We start from the raw sequence: 10,991 nt of genomic DNA, 5'->3' as shown, positions 1-10,991 counted from the left end.
CTTGGATGATGATGGACTTGTTGCTTTTAATCATGGTGTGAGTTTAAATCCCTTGCTTGCCAAATAAGGTTGTACCTAGAAGCAGATTTCAGTTTATTCTGCTCCTCTTAATGACTTTACTTTCACTCCTTTCTTCATCGTTTAGTTCTGATTGCTCCTTATTGTTCAACATACATATAAGAGGGAGCGTACACCAAAAAAGAGAAGCCAGGCATATTTAGGTGATGGCTCAGTGCTTGAATATTACAGCCCCTTGAAGTGTGCTGTCGTATTGGCTGTACCTGAAAATGCATCTAGCTAGTTCAGAAGCAGACTATATGCTATACTGACTTTTTTTTTTTTTTAATACAAAGCAACCTTGGGCTATGAATTCTTAATATAATGCTTACACATATATTGAAATTTTATGGGGAATTCAAGTTTTAATTTAATGTCCCTTTAATTTAAAATCCAAAGCCACTGATAACTCACATGCGAGTACCTAGTAGCATATCTCATATTTTGGGCAACTCAGACATCACAGATTATATTTCCTGCATAAATCTCCAAGACTGTAGCAATATTTTATTTAGATGGACCTTGAGATATACGTAACTGCTGTAAACAAATCTGTCACATTTTACTACATGGCCCATAATACAACTCGATCACTGTATAAATGAAAGTATAATAACTGAGATGCCTATGGTTGGTTTTACTCCTGTCTCTCCGTGGGCTCTATTACAATCTATTAGATGAGCTATTTTTTGTGAGGTTTTCTAATCCATAGATATCCAAATTAATAAAAAAAACTTGTTTTTCTTGGCTTTGCACTTGTGAAAACCGGTCAGATAGTTTGTTTAGAACTCTCACTAGCGGTAGTGAAATCCAACAGGAAACACATTTTATACCAGCTTTCCTATCTATGTAATTTAACCGCCTCACATGTTGGCATGTTTTGCACAGCATTTCTTGGCATTACCCACTAAAATTTCCCTGTAAAATTTCAGTTTACATTTTAACAAGCATGACTGCAATTAAAGGGACAGTATACTGTAAAATTGCTTTTCCCTTAATGTATTTCCAATGACTTATTATGCCAGCTGCAGAGTATAAAATGTATGAGATATTGCAGTTTCAGGTTGATTTGTGTATATGAAGTAGCTGGTTTTGTGCTTTTTAACCACAGCCTATTACAATGGGTTGAGCTTGCAAGTAAAATGAGATCTCATTATATTATCACTTGGTGTACACACACATGCTTCTTTATCTTATATCTGTTTTTTTAAAAAAAGACAATGCTATAACACCTACTCTGAATTTCAAATAAGCAGTAGATTTTTTTTTTCTGACAACTTTACTTTTTCTCCCATTTTCTGCCTTACTGTATCACGTGACAGCCAATCACAGACTAGTATACGTATACCCTGTGAGCTTGTGCACATGCTTAGTAGGATCTTGTTCCCCAGAAAGTGTAAATATAAAAAGACTGTGAAAAATGTAATAATGGAAGTAAATATGAAAATGTCTTAAAACTGCTGCTCTGTCTGAATCATAAAAGTTTATTTTGACTTGGAAACTTTCAGTATAGGTTGGGATATCACAGGCAACATCATCTATTTCAAATGACAAAATAAAGGTAAATTAGCTACTTTTAAACAATGTAATACACTCCAACAGGTAAAATGCATCATTTGAAACAAATTAAAGGGGGAACATTTTTGGGCAAACTTTCCTTTTTGGCATTTGAATGTTTTAAAATGACACAAAATGATGTGTTTTAAAAGGACAAATGTCTTGATTTATTAGCAGTTATATAAAAAACACATAGATTTAAACACATTGAGTAGTCATTAATATTTAATCAATCAGTCATGTTTTCGATTCGTTTCCATTTATATTGTGTACGTGATTAGGTTAACTTGACTCATTCAGGCAGTTGCAATCTGCAATGCAACAAAAAAAGGAAATTGAGGAATAAAATCATCGAGCCCTGAAGAATAAATATGATTATATAAAGGTACATGATTTAGAAAGAACATGCAATTTTAAACACATTTCCAATTTACTTCTATTATCTCCTTTGCTTCATTCTGTTCATATACTTTGTTGAAAAGCATATCTAAATAGGCTCAGTGGCTGCTGATTGGTGGCTGAACAGGTGCCTCGTATTATTGGCTCACCCATGTGCATTGCTATTTCTTTAACAAAGGATATCTAAAGAATTAAGCAAATTAAATAATAGAAGTAAATTGGAATTGGAAATTTTATTCCCTATCTTAAAGTAAATGTAAACTTTTATCAATTAGTGCCCAGTTTTTAAATATACTATTAAAAACAGGGGCACTTTCATTGATGAAAGTTTACATTGCACCATATTTTACAAATACCTTTTATTTCTTCAAAGCCGGATCAACATCCCCCGCCTGCAGGTCCTCTGTAAATATGTCACCAATGACGAAACCGGCTTCCTCCAATCACAGCTCCCCCCCCCCCCAGAGTGTCCATCTCATGAGGCCCTGCCGTGATTGGAGGAAGCTGGTTTCGGTCATTGGTGGCGTATTTACACAGGACCTGCAGGCAGGGGATGCCGATCCGGCTTTGAAGAAGTAAAATGTATTTGTAAAATACTGTGCAATGTAAACTTTCATCAATGAAAGTGCCCCTATTTTTAATAGTATATTTAAAAAACGGGCACTAATTGATGAAAGTTTACAGTTACTTTAATCATAAAATAATTTTTTGGTGATTTATGTCCCTTTAAATTTACAAATATTTTTCTATTTACACAACATTCCTTTTCTCTGTACCTTTTTATTAACAACTTGTTAAATGCCCTTTTGAATTATGGTAAACCAAAGTACATGATTATCTTTATTACACTTAGCAATGTGGTCTGTATTCATTCTACTGCAGTTGAAAAGCTGTCAACCTTTTTTTGTTCTACAAATTACACATTAAAGTCTATGGGGATTCCTGTATATAAATTGTATTAATTGCTGTTCAACTGGAATACAATTTACTGTGCAATACCTAATATATAGATTATATAGATTATATATACACACACATATACACAGACACACACACACACCTCAGTGAAGCAGAAAACGCAAGTCCATGAATCACGCATATTTCTTTCTCACAGTATAGTTTAGAATTAGTTTATATGTCAACACTTCAAACAGTGTACTGCATTTTTTCCCCTCTAATATGTGTTCCCAATGATCAATTTTCCATTGTTATCTCTAAGTATTTTTCTCACTGTGCATAGATAGATGAGGAGGATTTTGTGTAAATATAGAAAGATAAGCTAGTGTGGCCTGTTCTCCCTGCAAACTTAATCCACTTTATTGGGTTGTGGTTTCAATAAGCAGAACAAATAAGTCCAAATGAGCGATTTCTCATATATTTTAAACTCTGCAGATGGTATAACAAGTCATTGTAATCACATAAACATATTTTACAGTATACTGTCCCTTTAATTATATATAAAATATGGTTAATAAGGGCTCATGTTTTGATGTAAGCTCACCCATTGATTTATGTCATTTAAAGGGACATAGAAATAAGCTTATTTCCATGAACGTTCATGAGTCTTAGGTACTTTATTACAGCAGTGTTTACAACAATGTATTATATATATATATATAGTGAGCAACACATGCATGATTTTGAGCCTTCCTCAATATGCTATCATGATAAAGATCCAAGTTTGAACAAATGATACCAAGAGAATGAAGTAACTAATAAAAATAGAAGTAAATCAAAGTTGTTTTTTTTTTAATAATATACAATCTGAATCCTGAAAGTGTAACATTTTAACTTCTATTTTTATTTAACTGTTCAAACCCAGGTTCACTAATGATTTGTTTAATGGATTTGCCTAAGTAGCTGGTTCCTTTCTGCAAATGTCTGCTGTTTATGGCTATAGTGTAATTACTTAAAGGGCCATGATACCCAAATGTTGAAACACTTGAAAGTGATGCAGTAAAGCTGTAAAAAGCTGACTAGAAAATATCACCTGTACATCTCTATGTAAAAAATAAAGATATTTTACCTCAAAATGTCCTAAGTATTCAAATCCCATTGCAAAATACTTTAAAGGATTACTTTCTGTTATAATTTTTAAGCTAAACAACTAACATATTAAAGTTAATAAACATTAATTAAAACCTACTGACCTATATTTTCTCCAAAACGAAGTTTCATAACGTTCTAAAAGTTATATCTTTTATTCGCCGATGATGTCACGTTATCCTGCCCACTATTTTCAGCACTGCATGTTCAAAATACTTAAACCAATAACTTTGTGTTTAAAGCGCCATTTTGAAACCTAGGTATTGTAAACGGATTGGTACAGAGCAAAGGATACCCACGGAGTGGGTTTGGAAAACAATTAAATTTGCAGACAAGATTTCTGATATACGGTAGAGATATGTTAATGAAATGCTATTGATAAAAAGCGTATTTGGGGTAGTTAGTTAGTAACAGGCATAGAAAATATTTACTTACAGTGGCCCTTTAAGCAGCAAATCACTATGTCTGTCCCGGGACAGGCAAGGGAGTGAGCTTCATGCACACGTTATTTCCCTATTCAGTTTAAAGAAGTTTACTATGAAATCTCATGAGAGTTAAGTCAAATCTCATGAGATCATAGTAAAAGAGTTCATGACCTCAGCACTGTTGATGCGGATTGGCTGCTGTTCATTTCTTCCAAAAAAAATTTTTTACCAGCAGCTGGGCAGTAATTTAAGTAGAAAGTTTTACATAGCACTTAATCTGCTGAGCTGAGGAAATTGTGAGGTAAAATATCTTCCTTTTTTACATAGAGATGCTCAGGCGATATTTCCCTGTCAGCTTTTTACAGTTATACTGCATCAGTTTCAAGTGATTTAGCATATGAGTATTATGTCCCTTTAATGAGCTAAGTCTTCCATAATAAACAGGCAGATTTACTTACCTTGCCATGTAAAAAGCTAAAGCAACAGGCAGGAACTTGTTATAGAACACTGTAGAACCTAATTTACATTTTAATATTACCATATTTATTTCCTTACTATTACTTCAGTTTGGAATCTCCCACAGACCCTGATATTCAGAAGATTTTCTAGCTTGGAGAGAAATTGCAGTTCAGACTTTACAAAGGCTGAGCTCACCAAATTTTCAAAAGAAAACCGGCAGAACTCTCCAGCACAGCGAGATCTCTCTCATTTATGTATGCAAAGCAGAGACAAGCCCAGTGCAATATAGCACTGCATGATACGAGAGTTTTGTTACACTTAATCTTAAATGTATAGTAATATAAAATACTAAGTGTGTGTCCTTTCAGTGTTATTGCATTTAAGCTTTGCACTTTTTCATTTAAAGGGACATAATACTCATATGCTAAATCACTTGAAACTGAGCTTCTCTATGTAAAAAAGGAAGATATTTTACCTCACAATCTCCTCAGCTCACCAGAGTAAGTTCTGTGTAAAAAGTTATACTCAGCTGCTCCCAGCTGCAGGTAAACAAATTTAAAAAAATGAAGAAATGAACAGCAGCCAATCAGCATCAGCAGTGCTGAGGTCATGAACTCTTACTGTGATCTCATGAGATTTCACTTAACTCTCATGAGATTTCATAGTAAGCTTCCTTTACCTGATTGGTGAAATAATATGAAAGTGCACGATGCCAGTCCCTTCAGATGTCCCAGGACAAACACACTAAAATGCTGCTTAGAAATCCTTTACAATGGGAGGTGGCTACTGAGGAACTTTTGAGGTAAAATATCTTTCTTTTTTACATAGAGATGTTCAGGTGATATTTTCTAATCAGCTTTTTACAGCTATGCTGCATCACTTTCAAGTGTTTAAACATTTGGGTATTATGGCCCTTTAAATTTTTATCTAGCAGTGATTTTACAAATTCTGATTATGCTTTGAAAGTTTCTGTGTCACTTTTAATAACTAAGGATCATACTTTGTATAAAATTACATTGTACTTTGTATTTTCTCCATTGTAAACTGTCAGTTTCAGAAAGTGGAAGGCAAAGGGCAGTTCCCTGGCTTGAACAGGGGAGTGCCTAGGGTATGTCTGAAGCTCTCTCACAAATCTTGTGAAAATTTCTAAGCATTTTAAACAAGCCGGTCTCACTGATTTGTCTCGCCAGCTGTATGCAGGTGAAGTTTGCTCGAAATTCACAAAACACTTATTTTAGCAGAAAAGTAATATATGCTAAAATATAGACAAAATCAAGTTACAATGTAGTGAAAACATTTCAGTTTCATTTGTAATTGATGCAAACGGAGCCTTTATATCAGCCCCAGGGGTTCTCCAGTTACCTTCTCTCTCTCATGTGAAATTTTGTATCCCTGAGAGCTTCATTACTTTCTATGGAAGGCATCTCTCATCTCTCTGGGATTTCCAGGTTCCTCCCCTCTTTAAACTAGAGAATGCTTGATGATCTGGCCCATAGAAAGTAATAATGCTCTCAGGGAAACTGAAGCTGACAGTTTTTCAGTTTTAATTTAAATAAAAGACATGCAAAGTGCAATCTAATTTATAAAAGATACACATATATATGCAAAGTATGAGCCTAATTTGTTAAAGTTACAAAGAAACTGTGAAGGCATAATCAGAATTTGAAAAATCACAATCCTAAATACAGTGTTGTATACAAAATAAAATACAAAATAGAAAGTGCAAAGTTTAATGTAATAACATTTAATCCGAAGTGTAAATTGATATAAAATAGAAACCACAACGTGTAAATGCAGCAGAACTCTCATGTTGGAGAGGTTTTGAATATCAGGGCCATAGTACCATAATACTTAAAGGACCAGAAAAGGCAATGCACTAGCACTTACGCTGAATCTTAAATGAGCAGTAGATTTTTATTTTCTGACAAATTTCAAAATTTACTTCAAGTTTGACACCCCCTGTATCATGTGACAGCCATCAGCCAATCATAAACTCATAAAATAATTTGTGAACTTTTGCACATGCTCAGTAGTAGCTGGTGCCTCAGAAAGTGAACATATAAAAATATTGTGCACAAATTGATGAGTGAAGTAAACTAGAAAGTATTTCTACATGCTCTATCTGAATCATGAAAGTTTAATTTTTACTTCAGTCCCTTTAATATTAAGGGAACACTGATAGCTGAGGCAAGTAGCTGGTTCCTATCATACTCATTCAGGAGACTCCTGTCCTTGTCTACTGGAACTTCATGTACGAGTTTGTGAAACGTTAAAACTTGTTTTTGAAACTTCTCCCAAAACTAATGCATTTGAATAGTAGGACACATATGCTGTGAAAACCAGCTCTCTTAAAAGATGGCAGCCTTTAATATTACATCATTACGTGATTTTCTTAATCTAGATTCTGCTTTGAACACATACATAATATAAATATGTTTTACCTTTACAATAGTATTCCAATCTCCTATAGACTAGCAGAGTAGATAGCAACACATTGCAGTATAACCATATGTATGGTGGTTAAAGTAAACTGACCAGACCCTTCTATTTTTCATAAGGCAACTATGTGGTTATTTACACAGTTTTTCAGATGGGAGCTGCAAACCATTTCCAATTATCACTGCATTACTACCGCATATACATATATAATATGAATTGTGTAATATAACAGGCTGAATTTCACATATAGATACAGTATATACTTTATATAGGTCAGATCTATCATTGCCTCTGTTCCTTGAAAACATGACTTTGAAAAACAATGAAGCGATACAGAAAATAAATATTGGAACTCATTTTCTGCTAGCACTTAGTTTCTTCCTCTCATGAGCAGTAATATTATGTACAATAGCGGTCATCACTTTCAGATAAACAGTTCAGCTTCTGGAGGTATCATGAAAGCACAAAACTTTTGGGTTTCACGCCCAGCTTTAAATAGAGAAAATAATTTAATATTACCTGAATATTAGTTTAATTATATTGTTCACTGAACAAAAATGTTTTACAGACTGTTATTACAAAGCTTTATAACAAACTATAATCATTCCTAGTATCACATACAGAATCTCTAATAAATGTTTGTACACTGTGGTATGTTATGCTGGTGAGTGTGTACACTGTGCATCCAGAGCCCTCTTCTGTTTACATGCAGAGATACCAGCTTTTGGTATATTTATATATGTGTGTTAATTGGAAGTAGATAAGGCTTTAGTAGAGCATGTGACTGGAGTCATATCTGTACATTTCTATATATTATACTATCACTTGTATATGAAGTAGCTATATTAACTTATGCAGCCATTCCATTTGAATGTTTAAAGATGGATTGTAAATCATCGGTATGTGCCTTGTATTGTAGCTGTTACTGTAAGAAATTTATTACCATAATAAACATATCTAAATACTTTGTGATGTTCAGTGTTTTCCTTACACTTCAGATTGTTGTTATACTTTATTCAACGTCTACAGTCACATTGCAAATAAGATTTATGCATGATTTGCCTAAACTTTAATTAAATCTATAACTATAACTCCAAGGTCAAAATAACCACTTCACAGAAACATCTTTCTCTTTGCTATCTTTTAAGTTATGGATAAAAAGGCATACACACACACTATATATATATATATAAAACATTTTTTAAGGCAGATAAGGCTGGGGAGAGTTAGAAAGTAGAAGAGAGAGAAGTACTCAGCATTTTGCATTACAAATGTTAAAACCCATAACCTCCAGGAGCAAAGAGGTTAAAAAAAGCCTTTGTCCTGCTGTGAGCTGGAGGGTGGACTGGAGACTGGGAGCAATGACGATATACAGACCCTCTTACCTTGAATTTTTATTTGCCCATGATGACTGCACGTCTACATACATACACAATGATAGTGAGTCAGCCGAGCTGCTCGGACGTCTTGGTTCGGCCCGACTTGCACTTATTGCGCATCCCACACTGTTAAGTTTCCATTTGTCTTATTACCTCTTCACATTTGAGATACCTGCAGTACTGCACCATGAGGCACCTCTTATTTTGTCTTTCAGGACATTGTTTGTAAATATTTATACATTGACAGTAGAACCATATCCAGAATTGGATGGTATTTGAAATCTGGTGTAGGTAGAAAACTTCCCAAAAGAACCTATTTTACCCCACACACTTCTTCGAAAACAGACTATGCATAAGTACAATAAAAATTGTCCTATATGGTTTTACTACAAGCGTATATATATATATATATATATATATATATATATTTTAATAGTAATATATACTCTCAAAGAACCAGATACAGTACTAGTGGGTCAGAACCAAAGCTACAAAGCAACAGTGAAAAATAAAACATGAAAAGGTCTGAGGAAGTACTGTCTAAGGACACAATGATCTAAAGTGCTGCAAGGAATCCGACACAATGTCAAGAATGTCAGCAAAATATTCAAGTGTGCCGATATTACTCTTTAAAGGCAGCATCGCAGAAAGAAGTTTTACTATACATCGCAATGGGTGGGGATGCTGGCGAAATATTCCAAGCAGCATCAGCACCAACATTGGCGATGTAAAGGATCCCTTTTAAATATAAGCCCCCACCACAAACTAACCCTACACTACTTAACCCCTAAACCACCAATAGCCCACCGCAATAAACTTCCTAACATATTAACCCCTATACCCCCAATAGCCCATCGCAATAACTCCTACACTACTTTAACCCCTATACCACCAATAGCCCCCGCAATAACCCCTTTGCTACTTAACCCCTATACCGCTAATACCCCCTAAACTATTAAACTCTATACCGCCACAGCCCCCAACACAAACTGCCCTTACACTACTTAACACCTAACCTCCCCATCTCTAAGCTAACACCCTCTAAGTAACAAAAAATAAGAAAACCTAACATTACAGAAAAAAACACTACCAAAAATAAAAACCCCACAGGTATGCCTATACTAAAACTAAGGGCCCCTTTAAATAAAAAAACTCTACACTAACACTAAAAGTTACTACAACAATAACACTTACAATGGCTTTTTGTAGGGCATTGCCCTAAAGTGACATAGCTCTTTTTCAACTAAAAACTACAAACCCAATCTACAATAAAAGTAACCCCCCATCCAAAAAAAGCCTAAACTAAAAATAAACTAAACTAAAAAATAACCCTATCCTGAAAAAAAAGATTACCCTGAAAAGGGCATTTGGTTGAGCATTGCCCTTAAAAGGGCATTTGATAGGGCAGTGCCCGCAGGTCTTTCGCTGCCCAAAAAATAAAAACCTACTCTTAAAAAAAAAAAAAAGTAATCTTAAAAAAAGGTTGCCCTGAAAATGGCATTTGGTAGGGCATTGCCAAAGTGTTTCAGCTTTTAGGAAGAAAAAAAATCCTAAACTATGATCTAATGATTATAATGCAGTGCTCCTACATAAAATCATCGATTGGTGTTTAGTTGGGTAGCCTCTGCTGGATACCTTCTTCCCAGAGGCCATTGTGTATCCAGCAATACCCTATCATTGCTGGAACTTTTGATATATGATCACATTTGCTGAACAAGTACCCATCCATACCGTCACCTTTGACTCCAATACTCAATAATCCAGACTTTCCTTCTGGTCTGGAAGTCACCCCACAGGTAATTTACACGATATGCTACCTGTACCAATATATACACATGGAGATTTTTCAGACCTCCTTTCTAGGGCGCAGATTAATGTCATGGGCGGGAGGTTGTTCTAACAATGGCTACAATATCACCAGCTGCACCATTTTTACATATCCATAAAGAAAAGGCCGAAATGGTCAGGACATGTACTGCTTTTGAAAAATTATGTAGCTCAGACCACACTGTTCATCATGCCCTCTCTATACTGTATTATCACTTATTTGTATAGCACTGCCAAATTTCGTAGCACTGGATAGAGATAGGGGTATACAAAGAAAAGATTTGTGATAAGATACAAATACATAACAGACTAAACAAACCTAGTGCAGGAGGAGGGCCCTGATCCAAAGAGCTTAAAATATACAAGTTGAGGGTGCAGAGACATAAGGTTTAAGGTAGCTTGT

Source organism: Bombina bombina, chromosome 3 (assembly GCF_027579735.1).
Source record: "Bombina bombina isolate aBomBom1 chromosome 3, aBomBom1.pri, whole genome shotgun sequence".
Taxonomy (NCBI): Eukaryota; Metazoa; Chordata; class Amphibia; order Anura; family Bombinatoridae; genus Bombina; species Bombina bombina.
The sequence above is the reverse complement of the archived record's forward strand: the minus strand, read 5'-3'. Positions refer to the sequence as shown.